Raw genomic sequence first — 18,749 nt, 5'->3', positions numbered from 1 at the left:
CCGCTAGTTCCACCATATGCAGCTCTCAAGTCCAGCTCACCTTACCAGAGACTATGAGTAGGACAAGAAAGTACTCATCCTCTCATCCGCATACACTGGGTTTGAACACCCACATTGCCAAACTAATCTCGTTAGAGATGATGCCCTACCGGTTGGTTGAAAGCGCAGCTTTCTGCGAACTCATGGCCTACGCAGTACCACGCTATGACCTACCCAGTTGCCACTTCTTTTCTCGCAAAGCCATCTCAGCCCTCCACCTTCATGTGAAAGACCGCATTGTCCATGCACTCAAGCAATCAATGAGTGGAAAGGTGCACCTCACAACTGATGCATGGCCCAGTAGGCATGGCCAGGACCGTTACGTGTCCATCACTGCGCACTGGGTTAATGTGGTGGATGCAGGGTCCACAGGGGACAGTGGTGGTGGGACAGTGGTGCCTAGCCCACGGTATAGGAAACAGTTGGCTGTAGGCGTTCGACCCTCCTCCTCCTCGTCCAGAAGCGAAAGCTCATCCACAGAGCGCAGTCGCACGAGCACTCCATCCACAGCTGACAGTGTTGCACACGAGGTGTCCCCCTATCGATCAGCTAGTGGAAAGCGTCAGCAGGCTGTGTTGCAGATGATGTGTTTGGGCGACAGACACACAGCGGAGGTACTGGCCGACTACTTTCAGCGACAAACTGAGTCATGGCTGGACAGTCTACATCTTGAGGCAGGCAAGGTAGTTAGTGATAACGGCCAGAATTTTGTGGCAGCCATAGCCCTTTCAAAACTCAGACACATACCTTGCTTGGCTCACACCTTGAACCTGGTGGTGCAGTGCTTCCTCAATAATTATCCGGAGTTAACAGGCCTGCTCCATAAGGTTCGAAGACTGTGCTCGCACATCCGCCGGTCACCGGTACACTCCAGTCGTATGCAGAAGCTGCAGCGATTGCTCCACCTTCCCAAGCACCGCCTAATTATCGACGTTGCAACAAGGTGGAACACCACCCTGCACATGGTTGAGCGGCTGTGCGAACAGAGGCAGGCCATAATGCGTTTGTGGGAGGATACACTGGCAGGCACTTTGAGGGCAGACATGGAGTTGACAGGTGTGCAGTGGTGGAAGCTGAAAGACCTCTGTAAAGTCCTTCAGTGTTTTGAGGAATGCACACGGCTGGTAAGCGCAGACGATGCCATCATAAGCATGAGCATCCCACTTATGCGTCTGCTCATGCAAACTTTGACGCACATTAAGGAGCAGGCGTCTGCAGCCAAGGTAGATGAGGAGGAAGAGGAGGAGGGAAGCCTTGATGACAGTCAGCCATTGTCTGCTCCGGGACCTCTCCTGGACGAGGTGGAGGAAGAAGAGGAAGAGGAGAAGGAGGAGAATGATGATGGGGATGATTTTTTAGGGGAGGATGCTTCTCATGGGGCAAGAGAAAATGTTGGCGTGGCAAGGTCTGATACAGGGTTTGTGCGTGACTGGAGGGATGTGGATTTGCCAGAAAGTGCTCCTCCACCCAGCACTCGCAGTGCATCATTGACACCGGGAACATTGGCCCACATGTCAGATTATGCCTTGCAGATCCTAAAAAGGGACCCCCACATTGCCAAAATGATGAACGATGACGACTACTGGTTGGCCAGCATCCTGGATCCACGCTATAAAGGCAAATTCCAAAACATATTGCCACAGGAGAACCTTGACCTAATATTGGCTAACAAACAAGCAACTCTGGTAAACCGGTTGTTTGAGGCATTCCCAGCACACAGCAGCGGTGATGGTTCTCACACAAGCCGTAGGGGCCGGGGGCAGCTTGGAAGAGGTGCTTGTGGTGCGCACATCAGAAGTGGCGTTGGAGACAGGGGTTTCATGACCATGTTGTGGACTGATTATTCATGTCCCGCTCACACGACTGGTAATACTGCATCGATTGAAAGTGACAGGAGACAGCAGTTGTCAACTATGGTTACAAACTACTTCTCGTCCCATATCGATGTTCTCCCGCACAGGTCATTCCCATTTGACTATTGGGCCACTAAACTGGACACCTGGCCTGAATTGGCACAATATGCCTTACAGGAGCTCGCTTGCCCAGCTGCAAGTGTGCTATCAGAAAGAGTCTTCATTGTAGCTGGATCAATCCTGACAGGAAAAAGGACCCGTCTGTCGACCCAAAATGTGGATGATCTAACCTTCATTAAAATGAACCATGCATGGGTTTCCAAGGATTTTGTCCCACCTTCCCCTGATGACACCTAGGTTGCCAGAAAAATGACTTGCTTTTGTCCTCCTCTTCCTTGCACTTGCCCAATTTCGCCTTTTGCAGCAGCTGAATGTCCAACATCAACATATGCCGTTTTGTAAACCTCCCTAACTGGGCTGCCTCCCCCTCCATGGCCGGGGTCACCACCTAGCGCACCCAACTGTTCGAGTGCCGTTGCCCTGGACAGGTGGGTGGGCCGACTCTTGGGCGCGGGCACTGGCATAGGGTCCCTCATAGTGCAATCAAGTGTCTCTGATGGTGGGGGTGCACACCCGCCGTCGGACACACCGCCGTACTATGAGGGGCCCTGTGCCAGTGCCATCACCAACGAGTGGCCCCCCTGCTTGCTCCGGATCACAGCACTTGCAACGTTGAAATACTTACCTCTTCCTGCTCCACCGCCATGACGTCTTCCGCGTGTCCTGACAGTGATATTCTGATCAGAGAGCGCAATGACATCATGTCTGTACGCCCTTTGCCTAAACAGCCAAGTGCAGTGAGATGGAAGATGGGTACGACGAGGAGTCCAGACTAGTACAGGGATTCCCTAGCGAGGAGACTTATTTAATTGTTTTCAATGTTGGGACAGCAATTTTTGGGGAGCACTATACCCTGGAGAATGATATATGGGGCCCACCATACACTGGAGCATTCCAAAGGTGGACATCAGACACTGGAGCAGCATTTACAGGGCCCATTATACACTGGAGCATTGGAAATGGGGCTCATTATATATGGAGCATTATTTGGGCCCATAAGACAGTGGAGCTTCATCCATGGGGACCAACATATACTGTAGCATTATGTGGAGCTCATCATATACTGTTTCAAACATTTTATGGGACCAATGATTCTGTATGGAGAAATATATGGGCCTCATTACTCTGTATAGTGCACTATGCGGTGCCCATAATACTGTATGGAGTAATATACTGTCCGTTTTTGGAGCTATTGGAGAATTTAAAATCGATATCAGTCATGAGATGTAAAAAGTGAAGTATTTTTCATTGTACCATACCGCTATTTCTCTACCGTATCGGAGTATCATGAGTTGTGGTATGTGTTAAAGGGGCGCTCTTTGCCCAGCGCACATGAAAACCTGGAGCCAGCCCTACCCCTCCACAACTTTAGCCAATTAACCCCCAGTTTTCAGTGCGTAACTATTATTATGAAGTAAATTAAGGTTGACAAGCTTCAGTAATAAAAATTGATGTTTTTGCCATTCAAATGGGCACTGTAGGTGTGTTTAATGTCCTCCACTCCCTGCCGACTTTGCTTCCCCATTGACTTGCATTGGGTTTCGTGTTTTGGTCGGCCTTCGACTTTTGACGATAATCGGCCAATTTCGTTCGATCCGACTTTTGAGAAAGTCGGGTTTCATGAAACCCGACTCGCCCCGAAAAAAGGCAAAGTCGCTCAACTCTAGTTGTTAGGGTTTGTGGATCGCACCAAATATAAATTATGAAAAAGTGCGATCACAAACTGGGGTCCACCGCGCAGAGATGGTATACTGCTGCTAAACAACACCGGACAGCGAGTAGTAAAATGCTCACTTGACACCGGCGGGTAACCACTGACCTGGTGTGATAGGAAACGGGCTCTGTTACTGCACTGAGTCCGCAGAAACCAATGCTGAAGCCTGTCAAACCTCACAGGCTACGGCTAGAGGAGCGCTAGCGTGAGGTCACAGGACACTGCTTCTGAGACACGAGAAGCGTGCCCCACTAGACCCACTAGCGCCTGGAACCACTACTGCGGAGCCAGGGAAAGTTCCCCCTGGAACGCTGTGCCCTGTTAAACGTCAAAGGGTGCAGCAAGTATTAGCCTACCGCTCTGAGCGTGTACTGCGTCTGCACTTGTGGTCGTCACTAACCAGCCTGAGATTAGTGCTGGAAAGCACACTATCTGTGCACGGCGCCGTACAGATGGACGCTGTAACATATGCGGTACTGTGATGCCTGTGCTGACTGACGCCCACTGGCGCTAATGGATGAGAGAGCTGAATGCACTGTGGCGCTAGGCAGTACCCGTACTAAGTGCTGATTCTAACCTCTAAACCCTACTAACACGCGTATCAAAGGGAAGGGGTTTCATAATGAGTCATTCACCTGTCTCATACATCCATCATCACACACACCATAAGAACTAATGTCTATCATAGCACATGGTGGGGCTGCCATGTGAGGCTTTTATAGCCACGACCTTCCGGGACCTTCCTGATGATCCAATCAGAGCAGAAGCAGGACATGATCATGTGACCTCCGATCTCCAATGAGAGATCGTCCCACGGGCATGCTCAGTGAACCGAAAAGAGGACTTAGTACTGGAGTTGTTCGCTGCTGACCAGCATGCGATGCTATAGCTGGACCAGAGGTGGCAGCAGCAACCAGACCCACAATGCTAGCCTGAGCAGCCTCCTCTGCGGCCTGAGAGGAATGGGAGACCGCCGAAGGCAATGCTCGGGATTCCTGCTGTGCAGTGACAGGAACCTGATGCCTAACCGTAGTTTGACAATAAATGTCTTCACACAACCACTAACCATAGGTGGAGAAAAAGTTTTGGTGTTATCATTAGAGTTGAGCGATACCGTCCGATACTTCAAAATATCGGATCGGAATGGATCGGCCGATCTTTAAAAAAAGTATCGGTATCGCCGATGCCGATACCGGAAGTCCCATTCAAGTCTATGAGACTTCCGGTATCGGAATTGGAAAAACCCTTTCCTGCCCTTGTACAGCCTCTCGGGGGTCTGTACGGGCCTTCCGAGGGTCTCTGCCGGCCTGCCGGGGGTCTGTGCCGGCCTGCCGGTGGGCTGTGCGGACTGCCCGGGGTCTGTACCGGCCTGCCGGTGGTCTGTGCAGGCTCCGGGGGGCTGTGCCGGCCTGCCGGGGGGCTGTGCCGGCCTGCCGGGGGGCTGTACCGGCCTGCCGGGGGGTTTGTGCAGGCTCCGGTAGTCTGTGCAGGCATCGTCCGATGGGACTACAAGTCCCATCGGGCGATGCCTGCTACCATGACAGTGATTGACACATTAGCCAATGATGGGACAGTAGTAGTCCCATCATCCGGCTAATGTGTTAAATGTAAAAAAAAAAAAAAAAAAAAAAAAATACTACATGCATGCTACATACATACTACATGCTACATACATAGTACATATATACTACATGCATGCTACATACATACTACATGCATGCTACATACATACTACATGCTACATATATACTACATGCATGCTACATACATGCTACATGCTACATACATACTACATATATACTACATGCATGCTACATACTGTACATACTGCATGCATGCTACATACATACTACATGCTACATACATACTCCATACATACTACATACATACTACATGCATGCTACATACATACTGCATGCATGCTACATACATACTACATGCTACATACATACTACATACATACATGCTACATACATACTACATATATACTACATGCATGCTACATACATACTACATGCTACATACATACTACATACATACTACATATATACTACATGCATGCTACATACATACTACATACATACATACTACATGCATGCTACATACATACTACATGTTACATATATACTACATACATACTACATATATACTACATGCATGCTACATACATACTACATGCATGCTACATACATACTACATGCTACATATATACTACATACATACTACATACATACTACATGCATGCTACATACATACTACATGCTACATACATACTACATACATACTACATACATACTACATGCATGTTACATACTACATACATACTACATATATACTACATGCATGCTACATACATACTACATACATGCTACATACATACTACATGCTACATATATACTACATGCATGCTACATACATACTACATGCTACATACATACTACATACATACTACATGCATGCTACATACATACTACATGCTACATACATACCACATATATACTACATATATACTACATGCATGCTACATACATACTACATGCTACATACATACTACATACATACTACATGCATGCTACATACATACTACATGCTACATACATACTACATACATACTACATACATACTACATGCATGCTACATACATACTACATGTTACATATATACTACATACATACTACATACATACTACATATATACTACATGCATGCTACATACATACTACATGCATGCTACATACATACTACATGCTACATATATACTACATACATACTACATACATACTACATGCATGCTACATACATACTACATGCTACATACATACTACATACATACTACATGCATGTTACATACTACATACATACTACATATATACTACATGCATGCTACATACATACTACATACATACTACATACATGCTACATACATACTACATGCTACATATATACTACATACATACTACATACATACTACATATATACTACATGCATGCTACATACACTCACTGGCCACTTTATTAGGTACACCATGCTAGTAAGGGGTTGGCCCCCCTTTTGCCTTCAGAACTGCCTCAATTCTTCGTGGCAGAGATTCAACAAGGTGCTGGAAGCATTCCTCAGAGATTTTGGACCATATTGACATGATGGCATCACACAGTTGGCGCAGATTTGTCGGCTGCACATCCCTGATGCGAATCTCCCGTTCCACCACATCCCAAAGATGCTCTATTGGATTGAGATCTGGTGACTGAGGAGGCCATTTGAGTACAGTAAACTCATTGTCATGTTCAAGAAACCAATCTGAGATGATTCGAGCTTTATGACATGGCGCATTATCCTGCTGAAAGTAGCCATCAGATGTTGGGTACATTGTGGTCATAAAGGGATGGACATGGTCAGCAACAATACTCAGGTAGGCTGTGGCGTTGCAACGATGCTCAATTGGTACCAAGGGGCCCAAAGAGTGCCCAGAAAAAATTCCCCACACCATGACACCACCACCACCAGCCTGAACCGTTGATACAAGGCAGGATGGATCCATGCTTTCATGTTGTTTACGCCAAATTCTGACCCTACCATCCGAATGTCGCAGCAGAAATCGAGACTCATCAGACCAGGCAACGTTTTTCCAATCTTCTACTGTCCAATTTCGATGAGCTTGTGCAAATTGTAGCCTCAGTTTCCTGTTCTTAGCTGAGAGGAGTGGTACCCAGTGTGGTCTTCTGCTGCTGTAGCCCATCTGCCTCAAAGTTCGACGCACTGTGCGTTCAGAGATGCTCTTCTGCCTACCTTGGTTGTAACGGGTGGCAATTTGAGTCACTGTTGCCTTTCTATCAGCTCGAACCAGTCTGCCCATTCTCCTCTGACCTCTGGCATCAACATGGCATTTCCGGCCACAGAACTGCCGCTCACTGGATTTTTTTTCTTTTTCGGACCATTCTCTGTAAACCCTAGAGATGGTTGTGCGTGAAAATCCCAGTAGATCAGCAGTTTCTGAAATTCTCAGACCAGCCCTTCTGGCACCAACAATCATGCCACGTTCAAAGGCACTCAAATCACCTTTCTTCCCCATACTGATGCTCGGTTTGAACTGCAGGAGATTGTCTTGACCATGTCTACATGCCTAAATGCACTGAGTTGCCGCCATGTGATTGGCTGATTAGAAATTAAGTCTTAACACACAGTTGGACAGGTGTACCTAATAAAGTGGCCAGTGAGTGTACATACTACATGCTACATACATACTACATACATACTACATGCATGCTACATACATACTACATGCTACATACATACCACATATATACTACATATATACTACATGCATGCTACATACATACTACATGCTACATACATACTACATACATACTACATGCATGCTACATACATACTACATGCTACATACATACTACATACATACTACATACATACTACATGCATGCTACATACAATACATTCATACAATACATACATAGACATACAGTACATATAACATAGAGTAACATACTTACCAATACTTGTCACATTGTTCCCCGAAGCCATTGTCTTTTACAGAATAAATATTAACATAACAAACCACAAAAATACTCACCCATGATCCGAAGCAGTCCACGAGTGTGTCCCACGACGATCTTGGGTAGAGAACTGCAGCATCAGCTGATGCTGCCGCTCTCTACGGGCTGCAGGAATCCAATGACGGAAGGTAGGTATCCTTCTGCACTGTATTCCTCCGCCACTTAAAAAAAAAAAAGTCCCTAGTCTCACTTTATGGTAAAAGCTGTGTGGGAAATTCCCACACAGCTTTTACCATAAAGTGAGACTAGGGACTTTTTTTTTTTTAGGTGGCGGAGGAATACAGTGCGGAAGGATACCTACCTTCCGTCATTGGATTCCTGCAGCCCGTAGAGAGCGGCAGCATCAGCTGATGCTGCAGTTCTCTACCCAAGATCGTCGTGGGACACACTCGTGGACTGCTTCGGATCATGGGTGAGTATTTTTGTGGTTTGTTATGTTAATATTTATTCCGTAAAAGACAATGGCTTCGGGGAACAATGTGACAAGTATTGGTAAGTATGTTACTCTATGTTATATGTACTATATGTCTATGTATGTATTGTATGAATGTATTGTATGTAGCATGCATGTAGTATGTATGTAGTATGTATGTAGTATGTATGTAGTATGTATGTAGCATGTATGTAGTATGTATGTAGCATGCATGTAGCATGTAGTATGTATGTAGCATGCATGTAGTATATATGTAGTATATATGTGGTATGTATGTAGCATGTAGTATGTATGTAGCATGCATGTAGTATGTATGTAGTATGTATGTAGCATGTAGTATGTATGTAGCATGCATGTAGTATATATGTAGTATGTATGTAGCATGCATGTAGTATATATGTAGTATGTATGTAGCATGTAGTATGTATGTGGCATGCATGTAGCATGTAGTATGTAGCATGCATGTAGTATGTATGTAGTATGTATGTAGCATGTAGTATGTATGTAGCATGCATGTAGCATGTAGTATGTATGTAGCATGCATGTAGTATATATGTAGTATGTATGTAGCATGTAGTATGTATGTAGCATGCATGTAGTATGTATGTAGTATGTATGTAGCATGTAGTATGTATGTAGCATGTAGTATGTATGTAGCATGCATGTAGTATATATGTAGTATGTATGTAGCATGTAGTATGTATGTAGCATGTAGTATGTATGTAGCATGCATGTAGCATGTAGTATGTATGTAGCATGCATGTAGTATATATGTGGTATGTATGTAGCATGTAGTATGTATGTGGCATGCATGTAGCATGTAGTATGTATGTAGCATGCATGTAGTATGTATGTAGTATGTATGTAGCATGTAGTATATATGTAGTATGTATGTAGCATGCATGTAGTATGTATGTAGTATGTATGTAGCATGCATGTAGCATGTAGTATGTATGTAGCATGCATGTAGTATATATGTGGTATGTATGTAGCATGCATGTAGTATGTATGTAGTATGTATGTAGTATTTTTTTTTTTTTTTTTAACATTTAACACATTAGCCGGATGATGGGACTACTACTGTCCCATCATTGGCTAATGTGTCAATCACTGTCATGGTAGCAGGCATCGCCCGATGGGACTTGTAGTCCCATCGGACGATGCCTGTACAGACCCCCGGACATCAGCACAGCCCCCCGGCAGGCCGGTACAGACCCCCACAGGGTGCACAGCCCCCCGGCAGGCCGGCACAGCCCCCCAGCAGGCCGGTACAGACCCCCACAGGGTGCACAGACCACCGGCAGGCCGGCACAGCCCCCCGGCAGGCCGGTACAGACCCCGGGCAGTCCACACAGCCCCCCGGCAGGCCGGCACAGCCCCCCGGCAGGCCGGCAGAGACCCCCGGAAGGCCCGAAATGACGGCGCATCATGATGCGCACACACCGCGCATCATGATGACGTCATTTCGGCTGTCAATCAACTTTGAACTTCCGATTCCGATGCCCGATACCGATATTGAAAAAATATCGGATGTCGGTATCGGAATTCCGATACAGCAAGTATCGGCCGATATCCGATACTTGCGGTATCGGAATGCTCAACTCTAGTTATCATTCATATTCTCTGAAAAAAGGCCACGAAAGCAAAAATTCTGCTTGGGTATGTAAACTTTTGAGCACAACTGTAACTTTCTAAGGCCGGTTTCACATTAGCGCTTTTTCAGCGCACGCACGGCCGGGGGTAGCTCCGCCCCCGAGCCGGCTCTCTGCCCGGCGTGCCCGCCCCTTGCTTGTAGCGCCGCCTACTAGCGGACAGCGGCGCCTGCGATCGGCGCACCCTATCTTTAGCATAGGGTGCGCAGATCGTGCGCAGGCCGTGCGCTAGTTGCGCTTTGACCTGCGCTGCGCACTTTTGACGGTGCGCTGTGCGCGCCAAAATCCGAAAAGTTTGATTTTGGCGCGCACGGCGCACCGTCAAAAGTGCACAGCGCAGGTCAAAGCGCAACTAGCGCACGGCCTGCGCACGATCTGCGCACCCTATGCTAAAGATAGGGTGCGCCGATCGCAGGCGCCGCTGTCCGCTAGTAGGCGGCGCTACAAGCAAGGGGCGGGCACGCCGGGCAGAGAGACGGCTCGGGGGCGGAGCTACCCCCGGCCGTGTGTGCGCTGAAAAAGCGCTAATGTGAAACCGGCCTAACAAAGCAAATGATGTTTAAAAAATTGTGCTTATGTAAAGTAGACATGTGGGAAATGTTAATAGCTATTTTGTGTGACATAACTCTCTGATTTAAAAGCATAAAAATAAAAAAATTGAAAATTGCAAAATTTTCCAAATTTTTGCCAATTTTCTCATATTTTCACAGATAAATGCATTTCATATCGAACAAATTTGACCACTATCATGAAACATAATATGTCATGAGAAAACTGTCTCAGAATTGTTGGGATCTGTTGAAGCATTCCAGTGTTATTATCACATAAAGTGACACTGTTCAGATTTGTAAAATTTGGCCTGGTCAGGAAGGTGAAAACAGGCTTTGGGGTGAAGGTGTTAAAGGGGTTGTGCACTACCAGGACATCCCTGTCTTTAACTAAATGTTTGGCCCCAATAAAATAATATAGCTGCACCTGATCCCTGGCTTCTTCTTCATGTTCAGTTCGTACGAAGGCAGAGACATTGACGCAAGCGCTGATTGGGAGCTGGGGTACATGTCACAACACTGCATCACAACCCCGGGGGAGGGTTCCAACACCATGGGAATGACGATGGCACAGGAGGTGAGTATAGGCTATACTATTTTATCGAAGCCGAACATTTAATTTTAGAAGGGACTAGCTGAAGAGCCCGGCGTTGCCCGAGCATAGTAGCTAACTGTGGGTCCCGCTGTCTTCCTTAACATCCTCGCTCTCCACCCGCCGTTCCGTTCTATCCCTCCGCAGCCGCGCTCTACATCCATGTAGCAGTGACCTTCCACAGCCCCGCTCTCTTCTTCCACAGCCCCGTTCTCTTCATCCACAGCCCTGCTCTCCCACTCTTTCCCTCCACAGCCCCGTTTTCTTCCTTCACAGCCCTGCTCTCCCCGTCCACAGCCCTGTTCTCTTCCTTCACAGCCCTGCTCTCCCGATCTCTCCGTCCACAGCCCCGCTCTCCCGCTCTCTCCCTCTACAGCAGGGGTCTCAAACTTGGCAGAGTAAATGGGCCACATATAAAAAAAAATTTGAGCAGGGGGGACGCATTGCTTTCAACTTAATACACCCTGTACATGCGCGGCACCGCACACCTCATACACACGCGACTCCGCTCCGTACACCTCAAACACACAGGGCTCCGCTCCGTACACATCGAAGACACAGGGCTCCGCTCCGTAAACCTCAAACACACAGGGCTCTGCTCCATACACCTCGAACACACAGGGCTCCGCTCCGTACCCCTCATACACAGAGGGCTCCGTACACCTCATACACACACGGCTCCACTCCGTACACCTCGTACACACAGGGCTCCGCTCCATACACCTCATACACACAGGGCTCCGTACACACACGGCTCCGCTCCATACACCTTATACACACAGAACTCCGCTCCTTACACCTCGTACGCACAGGGCTCCGCTCCATACACCTCGAACACACAGGGCTCCGCTCCGTATACCTCGTACACACAGGACTCCGCTCCGTACACCTCGAACACACAGGGCTCCACTCCGTACACCTCAAACACACAGGGCTCCGCTCCGTACACCTTATACACACAGGGCTCCATACACCTCGAACACACAGGGCTCCGCTCCGTACACCTCGAACACACAGGGCTCCGCTCCGTACACCTCAAACACACAGGGCTCCGCTCCGTACACCTTATACACACAGGGCTCCATACACCTCGAACACACAGGGCTCCGCTCCGTACACCTCATACACACAGGGCTCCGTACACACACGGCTCCGCTCCATACACCTTATACACACAGAACTCCGCTCCTTACACCTCGTACACACAGGGCTCCGCTCCATACACCTCGAACACACAGGGCTCCGCTCCGTATACCTCGTACACACAGGACTCCGCTCCGTACACCTCGAACACACAGGGCTCCACTCCGTACACCTCAAACACACAGGGCTCTGCTCCGTACACCTTATACACACAGGGCTCCATACACCTCGAACACACAGGGCTCCGCTCCATACACCTTGTACACACAGGGCTCCACTCCTTACACCTTGTACACACAGGGCTCCGCTCCGTACACCTCGAACACACAGGGCTCCGCTCCGTACACCTCAAACACACAGGGCTCCGCTCCGTACACCTCAAACACACAGGGCTCCGCTCCGTACACCTCAAACACACAGGGCTCTGCTCCGTACACCTCAAACACACAGGGCTCCGCTCCGTACACATCGAAGACACAGGGCTCCGCTCCGTAAACCTCAAACACACAGGGCTCTGCTCCATACACCTCGAACACACAGGGCTCCGCTCCGTACCCCTCATACACAGAGGGCTCCGTACACCTCATACACACACGGCTCCACTCCGTACACCTCGTACACACAGGGCTCCGCTCCATACACCTCATACACACAGGGCTCCGTACACACACGGCTCCGCTCCATACACCTCGTACACACAGGGCTCGGCTCCATACACCTCGAACACACAGGGCTCCGCTCCATACACCTTGTACACACAGGGCTCCACTCCTTACACCTTGTACACACAGGGCTCCGCTCCGTACACCTCGAACACACAGGGCTCCGCTCCGTACACCTCAAACACACAGGGCTCCGCTCCGTACACCTCAAACACACAGGGCTCCGCTCCGTACACCTCAAACACACAGAGCTCCGCTCCGTACACCTCAAACACACAGGGCTCCGCTCCGTACACATCGAAGACACAGGGCTCCGCTCCGTAAACCTCAAACACACAGGGCTCTGCTCCATACACCTCGAACACACAGGGCTCCGCTCCGTACCCCTCATACACAGAGGGCTCCGTACACCTCATACACACACGGCTCCACTCCGTACACCTCGTACACACAGGGCTCCGCTCCATACACCTCATACACACAGGGCTCCGTACACACACGGCTCCGCTCCATACACCTTATACACACAGAACTCCGCTCCTTACACCTCGTACACACAGGGCTCCGCTCCATACACCTCGAACACACAGGGCTCCGCTCCGTATACCTCGTACACACAGGACTCCGCTCCGTACACCTCGAACACACAGGGCTCCACTCCGTACACCTCAAACACACAGGGCTCCGCTCCGTACACCTTATACACACAGGGCTCCATACACCTCGAACACACAGGGCTCCGCTCCGTACACCTCGAACACACAGGGCTCCGCTCTGTACACCTCATACACACATGGCTCCGCTCCATACACCTTGTTCACACAGGGCTCCGCTCCTTACACCTCGATACACAGGGCTCCACTCCTTACACCTCGTACACACAGGGCTCCACTCCGTACACCTCGTACACACAGGGCTCTGCTCCGTACACCTCAAACACACAGGGCTCTGCTCCGTACACCTCAAACACACAGGGCTCCGCTCCGCACACCTCATACACACAAGGCTCCGTACACCTCGAACACACAGGGCTCCACTCCGTACACCTCGAACACACAGGGCTCTGCTCCTTACACCTCGTACACACAGGGCTCGGCTCCATACACCTCGAACACACAGGGCTCCGCTCCATACACCTTGTACACACAGGGCTCCACTCCTTACACCTTGTACACACAGGGCTCCGCTCCGTACACCTCGAACACACAGGGCTCCGCTCCGTACACCTCAAACACACAGGGCTCCGCTCCGTACACCTCAAACACACAGGGCTCCGCTCCGTACACCTCAAACACACAGGGCTCTGCTCCGTACACCTCAAACACACAGGGCTCCGCTCCGTACACCTCAAACACACAGAGCTCCGCTCCGCACACCTCAAACACACAGAGCTCCGCTCCGCACACCTCGAACACACAGGGTGCCGCTCCGTACACCTCATACACACAGGGCTCCATACACCTCGAACACACAGGGCTCCGCTCCGTACACCTCGATCACACAGGGCTCCGCTCCATACACCTCATACACACAGGGCTCCGTACACCACGTACACACACGGCTCCGCTCCATACACCTTGTACACACAGGGCTCCGCTCCTTGCACCTCGAACACACAGGGCTCCGCTCTGTACACCTCGAGCACACAGGGCTCCGCTCTGTACATCTCATACACACAGGGCTCCGTACACCTCATACACACACAGCTCCGCTCCATACACCTTGTACACACAGGGCTCCGTTCCGTACACCTCGAACACACAGGGCTCCGCTCCGTACACCTTGAGCATACAGGGCTCCGCTCCGTACACCTCGAACACACAGGGCTCCGCTCCGTACACTTCGAACACACAGGGCTCCACTCCGTACACCTCGTACACACAAGGCTCTGTACACCTCGCACACACATGGCTCCGCTCCGTACACCTTATACACACAGGGCTCCATACACCTCGAACACACAGGGCTCCGCTCCGTACACCTTGAACACACAGGGCTCCGCTCTGTACACCTCATACATACAGGGCTCCGTACACCTCGTACACACATGGCTCCGCTCCATACACCTTGTTCACACAGGGCTCCGCTCCTTACACCTCGACACACAGGGCTCCGCTCCGTACACCTCGTACACACAGGGCTCCGCTCCGTACACCTCGTACACACAGGGCTCTGCTCCGTACACCTCAAACACACAGGGCTCCGCTCCGTACACTTCAAACACACAGGGCTTCGCTCCGTACACCTCATACACACAAGGCTCCGTACACCTCGAACACACAGGGCTCCACTCCGTACACCTCGAACACACAGGGCTCCGCTCCTTACACCTCGTACACACAGGGCTCCGCTCCATACACCTCGAACACACAGGGCTCCGCTCCATACACCTTGTACACACAGGGCTCCGCTCCTTACACCTTGTACACACAGGGCTCCGCTCCGTACACCTCGAACACACAGGGCTCCGCTCCGTACACCTCGAACACACAGGGCTCCGCTCCGTACACCTCGTACACACAGGGCTCCGCTCCGTACACCTCAAACACACAGAGCTCGGCTCCGCACACCTCGAACACACAGGGCGCCACTCCGTACACCTCATACACACAGGGCTCCATACACCTCGAACACACAGGGCTCCGCTCCGTACACCTCGATCACACAGGGCTCCGCTCCGTACACCTCATACACACAGGGCTCCGTACACCACGTACACACACGGCTCCGCTCCATACACCTTGTACACACAGGGCTCCGCTCCTTGCACCTCGAACACACAGGGCTCCGCTCTGTACACCTCGAGCACACAGGGCTCCGCTCTGTACACCTCATACACACAGGGCTCCGTACACCTCATACACACACGGCTCCGCTCCATACACCTTGTACACACAGGGCTCCGCTCCGTACACCTCGAACACACAGGGCTCCGCTCCGTACACCTTGAGCACACAGGGCTCCGCTCCGTACACCTCGAACACACAGGGCTCCGCTCCGTACACCTCGTACACACAAGGCTCCGTACACCTCGCACACACATGGCTCCGCTCCTTACACCTCGCACACACAGGGCTCCGCTCCGTACACCTCGTACACACAGGGCTCCGCACACCTCGTACACACGCGGCTCCGCTCCGTACACCTCGTACACACGCGGCTCCGCTCCGTACACCTCGTACACACGCGGCTCCGCTCCGTACACCACGTACACACGCGGCTCCGCTCCGTACACCTCGTACACACGCGGCTCCGCTCCGTACACCTCGTACACACGCGGCTCCGCTCCGTACACCTCGTACACACGCGGCTCCGCTCCGTACACCTCGTACACACGCGGCTCCGCTCCGTACACCTCGTACACACGCGGCTCCGCTCCGTACACCTCGTACACACGCGGCTCCGCTCCGTACACCTCGTACACACGCGGCTCCGCTCCGTACACCTCGTACAGACGCGGCTCCGCTCCGTACACCTCGTACACACGCGGCTCCGCTCCGTACACCTCGCACACACGCGGCTCCGCTCCGTACACCTCGCACACATGCGACTCTGCTCCGTACACTTCGTACACACAGGGCTCCGCTCCGTACACCTCGTACACACAGGGCTCCACTCCATACACACAGGGCTCTGCTCCGCACACCTCATACACACAGGGCTCCGTACATCTCGCACACACAGGGCTCTGCTCCGTACACCTCGTACACACAGGGCTCCGCTCCATACACCTCGTACACACAGGGCTCCACTCCATACACCTCGAACACACAGGGCTCTGCTCCATCCACCCTGTAAACTCCTCCTGACCCTACGCATAAACTTACCTTCATCCAGTACCATGACAACCAGCACAAAGACAACAGCATCGGTCCTGCACACACTGAGGCCCCTGAACATGTGACCCCTGACTCCTCCCCCTCCTGTGACCTCATCACAGGTCCTGTGCAGTGTGTGCACACAGAACAGCCAATGCCATCGCCGCTCCTGAATGCGTGCCTTCCCCCTGCCTCAGAGAGTGAGACATGTGGTGCACCGCGGGCCACAGATGCCTGCCTCAGGGGCCGCATCCGTGGGCTGCGTGTTTGAGACCCCTGCTCTACAGGCCCAGTGTCTTCCTTCCTCCACAGTCCCGCTCTCCATGCACCACATGCAGTAACGCCAGGACCAGGAGAGAGAGGTGCGCAGATTGTTCATTCGGCCGGAGTGGGCGGAACTAGAGCGGAGCTGCAGCGGGGACTATATTTAGGCTGGGAAGCTGCAGGGGAGAGGGAGGATAGCGCAGTTAGCGACGGGGAGCGCCGACTGAGCTGGGACAGGGCCGGGAGGGTGCCGGCACTATTCGGCCCCTGTCCTGAAGACTGTCTTCCTCACAGCCCCGCTCTCCATGCACTGTCCTGCTGTATTCGTCCTCAGCCCTGCTCTCCAACCGTGTTCCACTCTGCTGCTTCGTGATTGGTTGGTGATACACACACATTCAGATTTATATGTATAGATTGTCCTAGTAGTGAATAACCCTTTAAGCTATTTTGAGGGAGAAATGGGCTAAAATTCCTCAAAGTTGATGTGCGGGACTAACCGACAGTTACAGGAAACATTCTGATCAGTTATTGCTGGGTGAGGTGAGGGGGTCACACAGGATATTGAAACCAAAAGTTCACATACTTTTATTACTTACAGACATCTGATTTTGTATAATTTTTCTCACTTAAAAAAATTAAAAAGTCTAATATTTTTGACTCATTTGTTTAATGCATTTCTCTTTATATACTTTTAGGACTTCAGAATTGTTTTCAAACTTTCAAAAACCACTGTATTTAGCTGAGAACTCATGTGACAACACTAGGGGTACGTGCACACGCTGCGGATTCTGCTGCGTTTCCGCAGCGGTTTTGGCCGCTGCGGACCCGCAGCAGCTTTAGCTGCGGTGTACAGTACCATTCAAATGAATGGCAAAAAAAAAACCGCTGTGCTGACGTTGCGGAAAAATCCGCGCGGATTTGCTGCGGTTTTGAAACCGCAGAAAGAATTGACATGTCAATTCTTTCTGCGGAATCCGCAGCGGGTTCCTATCTCCACCATTGTGGAGATGGTGAATCTGCTGGACCAAACCGCAGGCAAAACCGCAGATAATCCGCAGGTCTTTTGACCTGCGGTTTATCTGCGGTTTTTGCAAAATCTGTGCGGATTAATCCGCAGCGGATTCCGCAGCGTCTGCACACACCCTAAAAGTCCCAGAAAGGTTGTCACTCTGTTTTCAGTGTGTCTAGATTGCAAATTTGAATAGTTTGTCTTTCCTTACTTTTGTTCTGGGTTCAATATACTCTCAGAAATTAAAAGTATTCAAAGAATAAATACATTTCTCGATACTCTGTTGAGAAATGTTTCTGATGTGTGTGTCTATCTGTTGCCACCAAGCGGTT

The sequence above is a fragment of the Dendrobates tinctorius genome, unplaced genomic scaffold (genome assembly GCF_039654945.1).
Source record: "Dendrobates tinctorius isolate UK_male_01 unplaced genomic scaffold, ASM3965494v1 ptg000083l, whole genome shotgun sequence".
NCBI lineage: Eukaryota > Metazoa > Chordata > Amphibia > Anura > Dendrobatidae > Dendrobates > Dendrobates tinctorius.
Note: the sequence above shows the minus strand (reverse complement) of the source record.